Source organism: Drosophila virilis, unplaced genomic scaffold (assembly GCF_030788295.1).
Source record: "Drosophila virilis strain 15010-1051.87 unplaced genomic scaffold, Dvir_AGI_RSII-ME tig00001657, whole genome shotgun sequence".
Lineage (NCBI taxonomy): Eukaryota > Metazoa > Arthropoda > Insecta > Diptera > Drosophilidae > Drosophila > Drosophila virilis.
Window position 1 is genome coordinate 733,386 of NW_027212852.1, and position 18,898 is coordinate 752,283.

Genomic DNA, 18,898 nt, shown 5'->3' on the forward strand with positions numbered 1-18,898 from the left:
TAAGGAGATTTCACCCAATTCTCCTTCCCGTTGAACTTTCATGTCTAGGAACAGCTGCAAGGGTCATTTGTCCACATATTCAAAAGATTCTGATATTTTTGCCTTTATGCTATACAGATCATCTTTATTTTGACATGCCATGATAAGGTCATCTACGTAAACCAATATCATAGCAAGACTGTCCTTTTTTGGTACCCAACTTATACTACAAACCAACTTAAGCCACAATTTAAATGCATTCAAGTTTGTGAGAATACCCAAAAATTCTATGCTACAATTAAATATGCTGTAGGAAATCTTATAGAGATCGGTTAAGAAAAATCCTACATATTGGATGGGCAACTAGTGTAAACATTAATGCAACAACTGCATTTGGTGTTGGAATAAGAGCGTTCAGGGTATTCCCTAGTCGGGAGCTCTTACGTTTCTTTACACTTAGCTAAATTTCCTCAACTTTAGGCGCTGTACATTTTATTATAACTTTCATTAATATACGATCATCAGGAATTCTATTTGACCGAATACCTTTATTTGTTTGATTTGTTGTAATTATAGCCTTATAACTTCATTTATCTCTTCCTGTCTTAGCAGGAGCTATTACTATACTATTAACAGACCGAAATCTTTATACATAAATTTTTGACCTGCAGGTGGGGGATACCCAATTTTATCTCAATACCTATTCTGATTTTTTTGCCACCCAGAAGTTTATATTTTAATTTTACCTGGATTCGGAATAATTTCTCATATTATTAGTCATGAATAAGGTTAAAAGGAAACTTTTGGATCTTTTGGAATCATCTATGCAATATTAGCAATTGGGTAATTAGGGTTAATTGTATGAGCTCAACGTGTATTTACAGAAGGAATAGACGTAGATACTTGAGCTTATTTTACATCAACAACAATAATTATTGTTGTACCTAAAGGTATTAAAATTTGCTGCACTTCACGGTATACAAGTTTCTTATGCACCAGCTATCTTGTGAGCTTTACTTGAATTAACAAATTCATCTTTTAATTTATCTGTTAATATATTGTTACTCATTTTCACTATGTTTTATTAATAGGAGCAGTATTTTCTATCATAGCCGGATTTATTCATTGATACCCTTTATTTACAGTATTAATTATAAATGACAAATGACTAAAAAGTCAAATTATTGTTATATATGTTGGAGTAAATTATTTTTTTTTCTATTTCTTTTCCAGGAAATTTATTTTATTTTCAACATTTTTTGTGAAAGTTTAGTCACTCAACGTGAATTTATTTACCCAATTCAACTAAATTCTTCAAAATGATACCAAAATACTCAACCTGCTGAACAGTTATTCTGAATTACCTTTACTATTAACTAATTAACTTCTAATATGCCAGATTGGTGCAATGGATTTAAGATCCATACATATAGGATTTTTACTCTTATTATAAAATAAATGTGAGCTAATTCAGGTCTTCAAGAGAGAGCTTCCCCTTTTATGGAACAATTAATTTTTTCCATGATCATTATTGAGGGGAGGTATCCCAAACAACTCACAGAAGAAGGTTTGGACCGGATCAAAACACGTCTGTTCAGTTTCGTAGTTCGTAGTATTCGCAATAGAACAAGATTGACAAAGCTTCTGCTGTTAGCAGCTGTATTCAGATATCGATTCATCGATTAGTAATATGATATGGTTGCTCTGATACAGATAGTTTTCAATACTCTTCCTCAATGCAAGCATGTTGGCATGTCTATTTTAAAACTATTCTCTTAACAATTTCATTATGCTTCTGCTTTGCCAGATTTTTGGTCAAAATATCAGCTATCATTAAATCTGTTGACACCTATTTCAGGTTAATAAGCCCTTCTTTAAAAATATCCCGTACCGTATCAATATGTTTTGTCCTCCCATGATGAACAGGATTTTAAGCGAGCTGTTGCGCACCGAAATTATCGCACTATACGGAAGTTGGCGTGCTTGTATCGCCACATCCTAGTCGTCGCAATGCTATTACCTCCTTGCATGCGGTGGATAATGCTATGTACTCGGATTCTGTGCTACTGAGCGCAACACTTTTTTGTTCCTCCGACTTCCATGAGATAGGACCCTCAGCTAAGAAAAACATATATTTAGCATACGACCGACGATCCGTCCTTTCACCACCCCAGTCGGCATCCACGTGGGCATCCACGTAGCCCACAAAGCCTGCTGGCAGTCTTTGTAGTGCAGCTTCAAGTTACATGCTTAATATGCTGCTTAATACCTTAGAACATGTTTAACACCTGCCAGATGTTCGCTGTAGTAGGCAACGCCAGCCATATCAGTTTGCCAGTAAGTGATTGGTATGTGTGCGCATCCACTTTGCGACACTCCTTACTTTCGCACACATTTTGGTATTCGGCCTTCAAAGGCGTGGCGGTTGATCTGCAGTTTGCCATGCTTTGCCGATGCAGGAAATCGCGTATGTATTGCGTCTGACATAAGGAGATTTCACCCAATTCTCCTTCCCGTTGAACTTTCATGTCTAGGAACAGCTGCAAGGGTCTTTTGTCCACATATTCAAAAGATTCTGATATTTTTGCCTTTATGCTATACAGATCATCTTTATTTTGACATGCTATGATAAGATCATCTACGTAAACCAGTATCATAGCAAGACTGTCCTTTTTTTGGTACAAGCAAGTTTCATGTTCCCAAGGGACAAATCCAATTTGTCGCAAGACTCCATCGAGATAGCTGTTCCACTCCCTTCCTGCATTAGGACCTTGTTTTGCTGCCCATTATCAGTGAAGCCCAATGGTTGTTTCAAGTAAATGGTGTCTCCTAGGTCACAATTTAGGTATGATGTAGATACGTCCATCTGGTGCAGATGCGGCTTTAGCTCAGCAGCCAGAGCTGTATGATATAGTGTTCCGATCTTAATAGGATTTTGGCTATATATGAGGAGTAGAGTAAAACTTATAAATGCCGACTTTGGTCAGGATATCTTGAAAAGCAAAATGTTTTTTCATTTTTCAGGAACGACCAATCGTTCCTATGGAAGCTATATTGATATAGATATCCGATCCAGCTGGTTTTGACATACGGACGGACAGACAGACGACGGACATAGCTAGATCGACTCTGCTATTGATGCTGATCAAGAATATATATATTTTTGGTGTCTGTGAAGCTTCCTTCTGCCTGTTACATGCATTTGCATTTTTCATAAATACAATATACCCTTTTTCCCATTTTAAATGGATTCAGGGTATAAAAAACGAGAAAGAAGGGATATATTCTCCCACCGAAGATCTAATAACCTTGCAGACCCAACCATTTCATAATGTTTATAGTGCTTTGCCCGTATCTAAGAAAATAGTTAATGCCGAGTTTGGCAAATTACTTTTCTCCCATTGAATTGTCAACAGAATACGAATGCTGTCTGGTTGATTTTCATATGTACAATTAAATTCCAAATGTGGATCGGACTAATTATCTATTTCATTTTGGGGAACATACAATTGAAATACCTGTAGCTTGAGGACATTGTTGATTTCATCATAGATAATTTCATAAAACGAAAACTTATTACTCATCACTCTGATCTCACAATTGAAAGCAATAATAACGTTACGATTCGATTGAGTGTAAATTTATTAACGGATCATATGTAATAATATCTATATCGTATGCGATATACGCTTCATGAATTTGCTCTCAACGTTGCGCCGTGATATAAAATAAATGAGATCCCACACAACCTTACTTATTTGCCATTAAACACTAGAGAGATAAACACATAAACGATACGAATAATTCATGAAGACGGTGACTTTATTAGCTTCCGTGAAGTAGAAGTAACTCTTCATTTACATTCGAGACCTCGAGAATGATATTTTACAACAAAAACGAAAAAAAGGCTATCTTCGGCACTCCGAAGATCTAATACCCTTGCAGACCGAACCTTTTCATAAAGCTAATAGTGCTTTGCCCGTATCAAAGATGAAAAGGGAATATAGTTAATGCCGAGTTTGATCAAAATATCTTAATAAACAAAAAAGTTCATAATCAAAAACCTAGTTTTCGACCGATCGTTCCTATGGCAAATATATATGATATAGTAGTCCGTAGTAGTTCAAAAATGAACTAAGTAGTGCGTAGTAGTTCAAAAATGAACTAAGCGTAGTGAAATCTTTGAATGCCTTGTTTAATCAAAATATCTTGAATAACAAAAACGTTTTCTATACATGTACTTAATTTTTGACCGATCGTTCCTGTAGAGCTATATGATATAGTGTACCGATCTTATTAGGATTGTGCATATATAAAGAGCATGGTGAAACTAATAAATACCGAGTTTGGTCAAGATATCCTAATAAACAAAAATGTTTTTCCTACAACCTAATTTTCGACCAATCATTCATATGGCAGCTATATGATATAGTGGTCCCATCTTAATAGGATTTTGCATATATATGAGGAGAAGTTATACTAATAAATGCCGAGTTTGGTCAAGATATCGTTATAAACAAAAATGTTTTTCGTTCCTATGACAGTTATATGATATAATGGTCCGATCTTGTGATTTTGCAAGTTCTGTGTACCAATAACGTATTCGTACAGCGACTAACATATAAGTAGTTTGTTAACTGTGTAGTTACAAGCCTTTTTGCAACCAATTAATTAGCACTGTTTTGTATGCAACGAAATTCGAAGTTTTATGTTTTGTTTCAAATTTATTGATTTTACCGCACATAATATTGCTCGGCAGTCAACTCGAAATAGTTATGCCTTGCTTGCGATCAAACGAAAAACTAAACTATATGCAAAACTAACGAAATGAGCTCCGCTCAGAATGATGGTCAGCGGGTGTCAATGCAGGAGGCAAAGGGCTGATGAAGAGAGTAGGCAGCAACTTACAAAAAAGAGCAAACATCATTTGCTTTTAAACTGTTATTATGTTTTTTGTCTTCTGCTGTTACTTCTGCTCTGCGTATGACTCCATTCGCAGTCTGAAGCACTGCAACTCTAGATACCCATCAGATCCCGAGATCAGCTCTTGAACTCTAGCTAATGGCCACTTCAGCGGCGGTAGATTCTCATCCTTTACATGGACGACATCGTTGATGGAGAATCCTGGCTGAGGAGTGCACCATTGGGACTGCCGTTGAAGAAGCGTTTAATACTCTTCGCGCCAACGGGCCCAAAATACTTGGAGGTATTTGACGCGCTGAAAATAGCTAAGCCGATTGAAATTAAGCTTCCTTATTTTATTTTATTTCATTTTATTTTATTTATTTATTAATGGTCGACAAAACGAGTGTCTTTCTCATTATTCAAAAGATTGTACAATAGAATTATATTCTAAAAGCCTAGTTAAAGGACACAATTTTTTAAATAGCATCACCGACCGATGGAGGTGTTTTATTTGCCAGTCCGGCCAGCTGTGCCCCTTTTCACAGCTAATTTTGTCAGTGACGCTATTAGAGCCTACATCTAAGCAGAAGGTTGTAAGTAGGTAAAAAGTGTTCTCAAGTAAAATTAAAAATAATCTTAATTTGCTATATTAATAAAGAAAATACAATAAATAGGAAAAAAAGTAAGAAAATTGTTAATAAAGTAAAGCAATGTAAGTTAGATAAAGAGTGTTAAGTGGATAGGACAAAGAGAAAAGTAAAAAACGTAAGTTAGATAAAGACTGTTAAGTAAATAGGACAAAAAGAAAAGTAATGGGAAATCACCGATGGGGGAACATTTTTTCAGCCTGTCCTGTAAGCCATGCCCCTGCTCATAGCTGGGAATGGTCAGTGACTCCGCAGGTATCCTGAAAGCAACAAATTTTTTAGGGTAGATTAAGTTCGGTGGAGAGCGTGATGCAAACTATTATAATTTTAACATAGCACGTGAAAAGGATTGTGCATAGCGTTGTCTGTTGTGCACGTAGATAGGAATAAAGGGCGATAATTTCTGGTTGGTCTAGCCGGAATAGAGAATTGAAGACACCCTAGCAGAAAAGGAGAATCTATGTCGCCAATAATCAACTTATGTAGAAGGACAACACCGAGAATTGTCATACGGTTGGTTAACGACGGAAGCCTAGTTAAAGGATACAATTTTCTAAATAGCATCACCGACCGATGGAGGTGTTTTATTTGACAGTCCGGCCAGCTGTGCCCCTTTTCACAGCTAATTTTGTCAGTGACGCTATTAGAGCCTACATCTAAGCAGAAGGTTGTAAGTAGGAAAAAAGTGATCTCAAGTGAAATTAAAAATAATCTTAATTTGCTATATTAATAAAGAAAATACAATAAATAGGAAAAAAGAAAGTAAGAAAATTGTTAATAAAGTAAAGCAATGTAAGTTAGATAAAGAGTGTTAAGTGGATAGGACAAAGAGAAAAGTAATGGGAAATCACCGACACGGTGGGGGAAAATTTTTCAGCCTGTCCGGCTAGCTATGCCCCTGCTCATAGCTGGGAATGGTCAGCGACTTCCCGAAGGTATCCTGAAAGCAACGATTTTATTAGGGGTAGAGACAGTTCGGTAGAGAAAACGTGATGCATACTATTATAATTTTTACATAGCACGCGAAAAGAATTGTGCATAGCGTAATCAGTTGTGCACATAGATAGTAATAAGGGGCGATAATTTCTGGTTGGTCTAGCCGGAACAGAGAATTGAAGACGCCCTAGCAGAAAAGGAGAATCTATGTCGCCAATAATCAACTTATGTAGAAGACAACACCGAGAATTGTCCTACGGTTGATTAACGACGGAAGGTTGAGAAGAACCAGTCTGCTGGAGTAGAACGGCAACCGAAGATTAGGGTCCCAATTTAAACCTCGTAAGGCAAAAAGCAGAAATTGCTTCTGAACAGATTCAATACGATCCTGGCTGTTGATATACTGTGGAGACCAGATGCAAGAGCAGTATTCAAGGATAGGGCGAACAAGAGACATGTACAGAAGTTTTGTTATAAAAGGATCGCTAAACTCTTTAGACCATCGTTTAATGAATCCAAGTACACCTTTTGCCTCATTAACAATGGTATCTATATGAAGATTGAAACAGAGTTTAGAATCAAAAATAACGCCTAGATCCTTAACTGTCAGTATACGTTGCAAAGGGATATTGTCGATTGTATAACTGACAAGATAAGGTGTAGTACGATTAAAAGTCATAAACATACACTTTGAACAATTTAAATGCAATTGATTGGCCGAACTCCAAAGTTGCATAGCGTTCAAATCGTCTTGTAGACGAGAATGATGTAGGGGGTTAGTGTATGATAGAAAAAGTTTGACATCGTCCGCATACATGAGTACACGGGCATGTGATATAACAGAGGGAAGATCATTTATAAAAAGTGTAAAGAGTAAAGGTCCAAGATGACTACCTTGAGGAACACCAGAAGTAACGTGAACCCTTTTAGAGGTAGTCAACCTCAGTATTACTCTTTGGGTCCTACCATTTAAATAAGAATTAATCCAAAGTAAAAGGGACAGAGGGAAACCTATTCGGTCAAGTTTAAAAAGTAAAATGTCATGGTGCACAGAGTCAAACGCCTTACTGAAGTCAGTGTAAATGACATCAGTTTGCATTTTCGAAAGGAAAGCATCATTTACCAAGGAAGTAAACTCAAGCAGATTGGTCGTAGTTGACCGATTCTTTACGAATCCATGTTGAACAGGGGAAACAACTGATTTGCAGAAATGCTGCAAATTCGAAGTGATTATTTTTCAAATAATTTAGGAATAGCAGACAGTTTTGCAATGCCCCTGTAATTTTGTATATCAGACTTCCCACCTTTCTTGTGAAGAGGAATGATATAAGATTCTTTCCAAAGAGATGGAAAGACAGAACTTTCAAGGGATAGATTAAAAAGCTTTAGCAATGGATAGAAAAGGGAAGAACTACACTCCTTAAGTAGACAACTTAGCTGATCTAAGCCTGAGCCTGAGCTCAATGTATGACGAAGATGGCGCTGTACCCAGGAAGTTTTCGGGTGTCAAGATGTCAAGATCATCGGGATGCTCTGAAAGTGGAAGTAATGGACGAGAATTAATAATTGCCGTGATGTGGCAGACGAGCGAGCCGACAGAGCGATTAAAATGGTGCTTCGCAGTCTTCACAGCGGCTTCCCATAGCCCGCCAAAGGGTGGAGAGCGAGGAGGGATGAACGACCATTCAATTGAGTCGGATAGGCAAAACTCGTGAACAGCCTTGACATGCTCGACACTCAGGAACAGGCCGCTCAGATCTGCCATTGTCAGACCAGATCCTTGAAGGTCGAGTGCCAGTCAGGATGAACCGTTTTAGGGCGGACTTCGCTCTTGTAGAAGAATGGTCTACAATAATCAACGCCAGTGACCATAAAAGGATATGATGTGTCGAGACGATCAGCTGGTAGATCTGTCATTATGTGCTCTGCCAATCGTTGCTTGGCACGAAAACAGATTGTGAATTTGGCAACAATATTAGAGACTGTTTTACGACCGCCAATGGGCCAGTATTGGAGCCGAATAGAAACCAATACAGCGCGAGGTCCAGCAGTCAAATTCCGTTTATGGAAGTGGATTATTATTGCTCTAGTCACAAGATACTGGCGAGGCAATATAATATATATATATGTTGCAGCCAATTGAGAGATTAAGTTGCGCTGCACTTTCGATGAATAACTTGTGTCGGAGTTCTGGCAAGGATTCGACAGGTACGCAGGAGGCACGCCACTCTTTCTTTTCTTTTCTGAAAAAAATTCGGGCCATGGGCCCATAACGGAGACCTGGAAAGCTCACTGGCAGGGCTCCTTGTGAAATTACATCCGCCGGGTTTAATTTAGTGCCGTTCCATGCCAGTGGTGAGCTCTTGGATGTTTGTCACCCGATAGTCAACGAAAATATTGAATTTGGAAGCATCATTGCGAATCCAAGTCAAAACTACAGCAGAGTCTGACCAACAGTAATAACGACAGTTAAACACTTTCAGTTGTCAGATTTCGCTGAGATGTTCAGCCAATAATGCAGCTCCGCAGAGTTCCAGCTTGGTACAGTGATGGTTTTCACAGGCGCGACACTCGTCTTGGAACACAAGACACGTACGCTTGTGTTGTCATGGCACTTTGAAACTGTATAGACGCATGCCCCATAAGCGCTCAGGCTGGAATCACAAAATCCGTGAATCTCATCTGTGCTGTCTGAAGAGTGTGCACGACGGGGATACTGGAATTGCTGAGTCTGCTCAAAAACAGCGCAGAAGTTAACCCAGGCTGTGCTTAAGGGTACAGGCAAGCTCTCATCCTAGTCCAGTTTTTCTCTCCAGAGATCCTGCATAAAAATTTTAGATTTTGTTATTACAGGACCAACAAGATCAAAGGGGTCGTAAAAACGAGCAATTGAGGAGAGAATTGATCGTCTTGTCAGTCTCGTGATATCGCTGCCATCGTTGAACTTAAGCAGCGATTCTCTATCCTCTTCCGATATGCTTTGGAGAACAGTAGCGGCGCTAGAACACCATTTTCGCAGCATAAAGTTGCCCTTGGCGAGTAGTCCAGACGTTTCCTTCAATATCTCAACTGCTTCCTGAACACAGCTACCATCAGAGATGAGATCATCCACGCAGAAGTCCCTTTTAATAATGTCAGCGCCAATAGGAAATGCCTTCTGCTCATCCATGGCCAGTTGGTGCATAGCCCGCACCGAGAGAAACGATGCTGATTTTGTGCCGTAGGTGACGGTGTCTTATTTGCAAGTATGTATCTTCTGATGTTGAGAATCACGCCACAGAATACATTGAAGGTATTTGTCTGTTCGACTCGTACGCAATACAATACATTTTGCATATGCCGCCTGTTAGGGCGATTGCGAATGTACAAAAACACATCAGTACCGAACGTTACGATTCGATTGAGTGTAAATTTATTAACGGATCATATGTAATAATATCTTATCGCAGACGCTTCATGAATTTGCGCTCAACGTTGCGCCGTGATATAAAATAAATGAGATCCCACACAACCTTACTTACTTGCCATTAAACACTAGAGAGATAAACACATAAACGATACGAATAATTCATGAAGACAGTGACTTTATTAACTTCCGTGTAGTAGAAGTAACTCTTCATTTACATTCGAGACCTCGAGAATGATATTTTACAACAAAAACGAAAAAAAAGGCTATCTTCGGCACTCCGAAGATCTAATACCCTTGCAGACCGAACCTTTTCATAATTCTTATAGTGCTTTGCCCGTCTCTAAGATGAAAAGGGGATATAGTTAATGCCGAGTTTGATCAAAATATCTTAATAAACAAAAAGTTCATAATCAAAAACCTAGTTTTCGACCGATCGTTCCTATGGCAAATATATATGATATAGTAGTCCGTAGTAGTTCAAAAATGAACTAAGTAGTGCGTAGTAGTTCAAAAATGAACTAAGCGTAGTGAAATCTTTGAATGCCTTGTTTAATTAAAATATCTTGAATAACAAAAACGTTTTCCATACATGTACTTAATTTTTGACCGATCGTTCCTGTGCCTGCTATATGATATAGTGTACCGATCTTATTAGGATTGTGCATGGTGAAACTAATAAATACCGAGTTTGGTCAAGATATCCTAATAAACAAAAATGTTTTTCCTACAACCTAATTTTCGACCGATCATTCATATGGCAGCTAAATGATATAGTGGTCCCATCTTAATAGGATTTTGCATATATATGAGCTACCATCAGAGATGAGATCATCCACGCAGAAGTCCCTTTTAATAATGTCAGCGCCAATAGGAAATGCCTTCTGCTCATCCATGGCCAGTTTGTGCATAGCCCGCACTGAGAAAAACGATGCTGGTTTTGTGCCGTAGGTGACGGTGTCTAATTTGTAAGTATGTATCTTCTGATGTTGAGAATCACGCCACAGAATACATTGAAGATATCTGTCTGCTGGTTCGAATCGTACGCAATACAACACATTTCGCATATGCCGCCTGTTAGGGCGATTGCGAATGTACAAAAACACATCAGTATCGAAAACAGTTTCAGTTGGATGGTAGGACCTGCCATCAGTGCATTATTCAGCGTGTGTCCACATCCATCAAACACGACCCTTAGCTTGGTTGTAGTACTATCCTCCTTCAGCACGCAGTGATGTGGCAGATAGTATTTGCATTGGCCCAGTGCAGTTAAGCCAACAAGTGACATATGATTTAAGTCAAGATATACCTTGATAAATGCTGTATACGGGGTTTTCAAAGTTGGATTGCGGTCTAATTTCCTTTCTAAATTAAGGAATCGGCGAAGCGCCTGTTGATAGGAGTCACCCAGCTGATCCAGGCTTAGTCGAAGCGGTAAGCGAACTGAATTCTTCCCAGTCGGCAGACGCTAAAAATTGGCCTGAAAGTGTGCCTCGCAGTCACGCTCCTCCCTGTTTGGTGATGACTCAGGTTCGGTACAAGATTCCAGCTCCCAAACCGACGGATTAATTCGTCAATCTGTGCATTCGTCTGCAGATGCGAGTCTACCAGCAGACCTGGATTCATCACTAATCGCCTAGCCACGAGCGATAATTTTCCTGCATATGGAGAACCTGCAGTCGCGACCTAACCAAAGTGAGTCTTTTGCATTATCGGCAGTTCAGCAGCTAGTTTGATCTGGTCAACGCCGAGCAGATCGAAAATCAGTAATCACTTCTTTTCCTTCGTTTGAAAGTGATGGCTTAGGAAAGACTACTCCAGTAGAACATATCATCGATACTGGGGATGCCAAACCCATAAAACAGAGGTTTTATCCGTTATCACCAGCATGGGAAAAATTGTTGTGCGAAGAAGTAGATAGGATGATCAAGCTTGGAGTCATTGAAGAAGCTCCATATTCCGCATGTTCATCTCCCGCGATATTGATTGTTAAGCCTGGAAAAGTCCGATTTTATTTAGACTGCCGCAAGGTAAATGAAGTGACCAGTAAGGATGCTTATCCTATACCAAATTTAGATGGCTTGATAAGTAGACTTCCTCCTGTACATTGTGTGTCGAAAATCAATTTTAAAGATGCCTTTTGGCAAATCTGCTTGAATGAATCATCGCGGGCAAAAGGAGCATTCACTATCCCGAACAGGTCGCTATATCAATTTAAGCGGATGCTATTCGGGTTGTGCAATGCACCGCAGACCATGAGCCGATTGATGGATCAAGTAATTCCTTACGACATGAAAGGTCATGTTATGGTTTATTTGGATGATTTACTTGTATTAACGCAAAGTTTTGATGAACATTTAATTCATTTGGCTGAGATCGTAACACGATTGCGTAGGGCAGGTTTGACCATTAATATCCGTAAAAGTAATTTTTGTCTAACAAAAGTCGAATATCTTGGTTACATCGTAGGTGAAGGCACCTTGCAGCCTAATCCGGCTAAAGTTCAAGCAGTCGCAGATTTTCCAGTGCCGTCAACAGAAAGACAGCTGTGGCGATTCCTAGGAATGACCGGTTGGTATCAACGGTTTATCTCTCAGTATTCGTCAATTATTTTTCACCTCACAGAATTGTTAAGGAGCACGTCATTTGCTTGGAATGATAATGCTCAAATTTCGTTTGAAGAAATCAAAAGAAAATTATGCTCAGAACATGAAGGGTTGGAAATTATTTGTGCCATCTGAATTACGCTTAAATGTTATGAAAGCAGCACATGATCAACCAACATCCGCGCATTGTGGGATGGCCAAATGTTTGGAATGTATTCGCAGACATTTGTACTGGCCGAACATGGTGGTTGACGTACGCGAGTCCTAATCGATGCCTCAAGCCAACCATGGCAAACCAAGTGGTCAGCGAAAGGCCTTTCCAAAGGCTATATGTCGACTTTGTTGGTCCGTACCCACCATCAAAAAAAGGAAACATTGGTATATTCGTCATTCTGGATCACTACTCAAAGTTTACATTTCTCAAGCCCATAAAAAGGCTCAATGCCAAAGTAGTGGTAGATATACTGCAAGAAAATATTTTTGACTGTTTTGGAGTACCCGAGATATTAGTGAGTGACAAAGGCACACAATTTAAAAGCCTTGAATTCTCCTCACTCTTGTCGAAGAAAGGCATACAGCATAGGTGTACCGGTGTATACTCGCCACAGGCAAACGTGGTGGAAAGAGTTAATCGTTCGATTAATGCTGCTTTGCGCACATATATTCGGTCCGACCAAAGCCTATGCGATGTATACATTAGTAGTATAACGTAACGAAACACCATACACTAGTCTATTGGGATTTCTCCATATTTTTTTTGTGTTTGGGCATAATATGATTAAGCACGGCAATGATTACAAGCTGCTCAAAACCCTGAACATGCTGAATAAAGGGCAATTAAGACTCGATGGAGCAAACGAATTTCCCTTAATACGTTCTAATATTCAAAAACACATGGATAAGGCATATGAGAAGAATTTGCGAACGTATAACTTACGCACATGCCTTCGTTCTTTTGAAGTCGGTCAAATAGTAATAAATGCAACTTCGTTTTAAGCAATTTGGCTAAGCATTTAAACGCAAAACATGCACCAGTTGGAACTAAGGCACGTATCAAACGAAAAATTGGTAATTTTATATATTTGTAAGAAGACCTCAAGGCAAAAGAACTTGGTCATTACCATGCTAAAGACATTTGGGAATGTAAGTAACCACCCCTTTTTCAGCTTTTTTCTCAGTATTAGTTAATCCTTTCGATTAAACCTGCGTTGTGATGGGGTGATAAGTTTTATTTCTGTAAACATAAACATACATTGCCATTGGTATGATCAGCTGATCGCAATCAACTTCAATGGGCAGCACTGCCCCATAACATTTATGCAATTACATATGATCAGCGGAGGTTAATAGCATAACCAAAGTGACCATGACCTATGTTAATGACGCCGTTGCGAATGAAAATATCGTGTGTCGGGTGAATGCTTGATTGCCTCTTTTAGTTGTGGCGTGGCGTCGTTCTTTTCCATTTTAATCGCTAACGAGTAAAGTCGGTTTAGATTGCTTTAAAAATTATAAAATTCAATTTTTCACGTGGGCTCGGAAAAACAAAAAATGTAAATAAATAAAAGGGAAGGAAAAAATGTCCAGGGTCCCCGGAAAGAAAAGGGGTAATATAGACATCATGCGCTCCCGAGAGCTTGGCTATAACCATTCACCGGAATAAAGCAAATTTTTAGAATTCGGACACTGGCAAATCTTCACTAAGGGATCGTTACTGGAGTCGTGGGGTGCCTTTCCTGTGTGTGGTAGTCGTAGGAAGGTGCAGGCTAAAGCGCGGGGCTGCGTTATTGCGTTCCAAAAAGAAAAATTACGCATAACGCGTAGTCCTTACCAAAGCCAAAGCCCAAAGCACCAAAAAGCGACAATCTACACTGGTAGCAGGGAGCGAATTTCCTAAGGCCGAACCAAGATTTCAGCATCGTCTCATTTTCTGCAGATAAGCTTTGAACCTCGCTAACCAATAGCTCTTGCTGCACGCACAGGTAGACCAACGTGACCACGTGTTGGACCCATTGATTCCTGAACATTCTTGAGCGCAGACCTGCTGGATAGCTAACCAGTGCGCACCCTCACTCGGATTTACAACATCTGATATAATTGCTAAACGGCATACTGGCCGTAGGTATAAGCGAAGGGCATAAGTACACATAAAATTTAAATTGCAATTCTTTCCGTTTTATATCGCTGACGCTGTCTTTCGATCCTGATTCAGCATGTATAGGTCGCTGACTACTATATTTCTACGTTACACAGTTCAATTAAGAGTCCACACCACATCATCGTCGTCAACAGGCCTGCTGACATTGTTGGATCATACTAAAGAAGTGAGTACTGTGTGAAAGAACAAAAGGTAATAAGCCAACATATCGAATTGTACGTATTGTTTGAATCGCGGTTATAGTCAGCGGGTGTACCCCTAATCAGCATTCGTAATTACAGATAAATTTTGTGGATCATTCAGATCAGCAGTGATTTAACTTCATATTAGTTTCGAAGTGTAATCTCATTCATGTATGTGTAGAGAGAGAGTCCTCAGTTGAGAGTGTTTTACTTGTGCTCCAAGTTTTTATATATTTTTGCGCTTTAATCCAGATTTTTATTTCAAAATTTTGCATTTTTCGGTGCTTTATTTAAAAAGCTTTTAAAAACTGTGCAAAGTGTTATCTGCTATGCAGCGTAAGTCTGTTAGTTATTGCATTTATAAAACGCGGCGTCAATTCCTTGTTGTTCTTATTGCCTGTTTTTATTCTTTTGCTTTGGTGCTCCCCTGTGCATACACTTGTTTGTGCGTGTGCTCGCTGCATACTTTCTTCTTGTGCATCGCGCTCTCTCAAATTTTTTCTATTGATTTTCGCTCCAAACAATTTGTTTGTGTACTTATTTTTTTTTTTGATTGTTTACTTGCTCTGTCTTGTGCACCGTTTTCGTTTTGCTCTGCGCTCTATCAACTTGCATACGCATTTAATAATTATGTCGTGCTGTAATAAATCGTGCACGTTCAAGCAAGCTGACGATTCTGAACTGCCGCAATTTTTAAATTGCAGGCTGTGTGAGAATATGATGCATGCTAAATGTGCAGGCGTGATTGCGACAAGATCGCTGCTATTGCCAAGAATGGCTGCGGTGGCTTGCGTTGGTCGTGCCTAGAATGCATCGACAAGCAAAATGATTTCTCCAGAATGTATAATTCTGTGAGAAATCAATTCTTAAAATTGAATAATGCGGCTAAGCAGCTCTTGAGTAATTTTGACTCGAGTTTTGAGTTGCTTGGCAAATATAAATTTGAGTCCGCAACCAATCGCCGGTTGGAGCTTCAACTTTTGCAATTGCCCTCTACGTCTGTTCAGACACCTACGACTTTCTTGTCCTAGCAACTTGGATGTATCTGTTGTCTTTATCGCCTTCTCCAAGCAATGTCCCTCTTCTTCGACCATTAATAAATAAATAAATAAATAAATAAATATTCTGCTGGCAGATCGTAGTCGCTCCTTATATATCGTTGTATTCCGTCATACCTTAACTCTGCCTACCTTTTTTTTTCTTTATTATACTTGACGCGTCGAGTGTGTTAGGGAGCAAAAGATCCCACGCCACTTCTCTGAGCACGGTCGGATCCCGTAGACGGAGTACGCTCCCAATGCACAACACGAGTGTTAGGCGAGACGCGCCCAGCGTAGCCGTCGTGCTCGTTACAGCCTGTATCCCGGGGGTTCCTCTATTGGCTTGTCCCCTTTCAGTAGAAGGATTAGATTCTGTCGCTTCCATCTTTGAGAGACCAAATGGCCGCTTTTTCACATTTACTTGCCACCCAGGCACTTCCAGCGATAGGCTTGTATGGCTCGCAGATTATTGCGACGTCCGTATTTCTCTCCCGTATTGATTGTGTCTGCAGGGCCTGAGCAGCCTCGCAGTGGTTGAGGTTCAGCTGTGTCCAGCTCATTTTCTGTTGGCCGGGGCGCTCCTAAACAGCTTACCTTAACGAGCATTCACTGTGGTTCTTGTTTGCAGTCCTTAGCCAGATGGTCCTTTCCTCCGCATCGTCGGCACAGATTCGATCTGTCTAGCTCACTTTTGCAGTGGGTTGCTAGATGTCCAAACTCAAGGCATTTGAAACATCTGCCTATCAGCCTATTTTCAGGAAACCTACTGAAAGGGCCTTTTTCACTCTTCCCGCTGGCAGTTTTATCGTCGCAGTCTGTGTCCAGTATTTGGATTTGACCCCTCAGCGCCTGACAGATATCCTCCCTGGTCGTGATCTCGTCAAAGTCCTAGCACTCAACTGTCAATCGGTGGGACAGCGTGTATACCTCTGCATTTTCGCCTAACGTTTTGCCCGCAAGATTTCCAAATGCTATGGTATTCTCTTCCAAGTTGACTAAGCTGGAGTAGAAGGTCTCCTTTTTGTTTCCTCCTTATCATTGTCACCGCTTTTCCGAACTCGCCCAGTTTTTCGTACGCTTTAATTTTCCTCAGTATCTCTGAATAGCTCATTTCGCCTTTTGCCGAGATGACTATACCATCCGGTCGCGCCTTTTCCTTGAGCAATCCCTTGCTGTTTTTCCGGGTGACCTCATTCTTTTTCCTTTCTCCTTGGCTCCTTCGTCGTGCAGGTGGATTGCCGCCAGTGGATGAGGCGTCGCTTGCCATCTTGACTGCAAGCTGTGAGATCTCCTTCTCGTAGTGGTAAGCTGCTCTGGTTTGCAGTCATTGGGTCCCGTTCTGAGTTCGTCTCTGTCGGGGCGGCTGTTGGAACACCTAGTGGTGATCTCGCCATTCTGCTTCTCTTTGCAAACGCATCACAGCATTTGTGGGGTTTTATTGGTACTCATTTTATTGGGTCCCAACTCCTAGGCCGTTGTTCTTGGTTTTTGTACAGTCACGTTTAGATCTCATGGTTGTCTTTGCAAGCAGTGAGGCCATGCGACACCCGCTTTCATGGGGTAGAGTGTTCAGAGCCAGATCCGCTGTAATCAGGAATATCACATCTGAACCTATACTGCCAACTGAATGGCGACGATGCGAGGAGCGTGCTAGGAGATTTGCCATGTTTTAACGGGACGGGGGCGGTAACAGCATTAACCTAGAAGTCATTTCGGCCAGATTTCACTCCGCTTACCGAGATGCTAGAATACTGTCAGCCGTCAGTCCAGGGGTCGTCTTGTCGTGTAGGGTTGTCCAGAGTTTGCAACCTAAGACGTTACTGGTCTCAGTCTTAGTCGCCTTCTCCTATTCTCCCAGGGGATACCTGGCCACTGCTGGAGGTCACGAGTTGCTTTAATTGCCCAGGAACGGAATCGATCTGGCCATTGCCAGGTTAATGGCAGTAAGAATCTTTTCGCCTAGAGGGTCCATTCCGAGCAATTACATCCCCGTATCATTTCAGTCGCCTCGTACGACAAGCAATGACAAGCTGTGGTAGTATTCTGTGGGGCGCTTGCCACACGGCTGTGTGTGTGTTTTTTTTTTTTTTTTTGCTTACGGCACGGAGGCGAAAATCTTTGTAAGATACTGATAGCCCGGGCCAACCGTATGCACGATTTGCTGACTCCGTCAGCACCTACGTACTAAAGTAACCCCCCACTAACACACCACATTCCCCGCGTGATTACCGCAAAGTATTCGCGGGGATGCGCGGCCTATTCCAGGCAGTATCCATTAGTCGTCGCTCCATCTCGCATCGTCTCAGATCCCTCTGGATGCCTATTATGAGCTGGCTTTCTACACTTGTCCTCTCCTTCCAGCATGAACGCTACCAGTCCTTCCGGTGGAGAAACAGAGCCAACTACCTCTCTGTACCTCGAGCATTGGTACAGCCCGTGTTCCGGGTCTTCGTCCAGATTTGGGCAGTTCGGGCACTCTGAAGATTCCTCATGCCTGAACCTATGGAGATACGTTCTATACCCGTCGTGTCCAGTGAAAATCTGTGTTACGTGGAAGTTCATTTCGCCATTCCGTCTCCTAATCCATTGCTCCAGATTGGGGATCAGTTTATGTGTCTATCTCCCCGAGTTCGCCGTGTTCCATCTCTCCTGCCAGGTTGCCATTGATGTTGCTCTCTCCGACCGGATGACGTCCATTGAGACAGCGTCTCCCGTGGCTATTGGGGCGATGTAAATTTTCTCCATTTCCTTGGCCAGTATATCTACTGGCAGCATTCCTGCCAATACTGTGGCTGCCTCGTCCGACACCGTCGGATGTCCAACGTAATCACCGCGCAATACTCCTTGTCTCCCCACCTCCATCTGGTTCCCTCTATTGCTTTAGCGGCAATATCTACCACCGCCTTAATTACATCGACCGTAGACCTTGCCTTACGAAATCCATATTGCTGTTTGGACAGGGCCTCTTTCTCTTCGACGACACTAAGTAGTCGGTCATACACAATCCTCTCTAGTACCTTTCTCGCCGTGTCCAGTAGG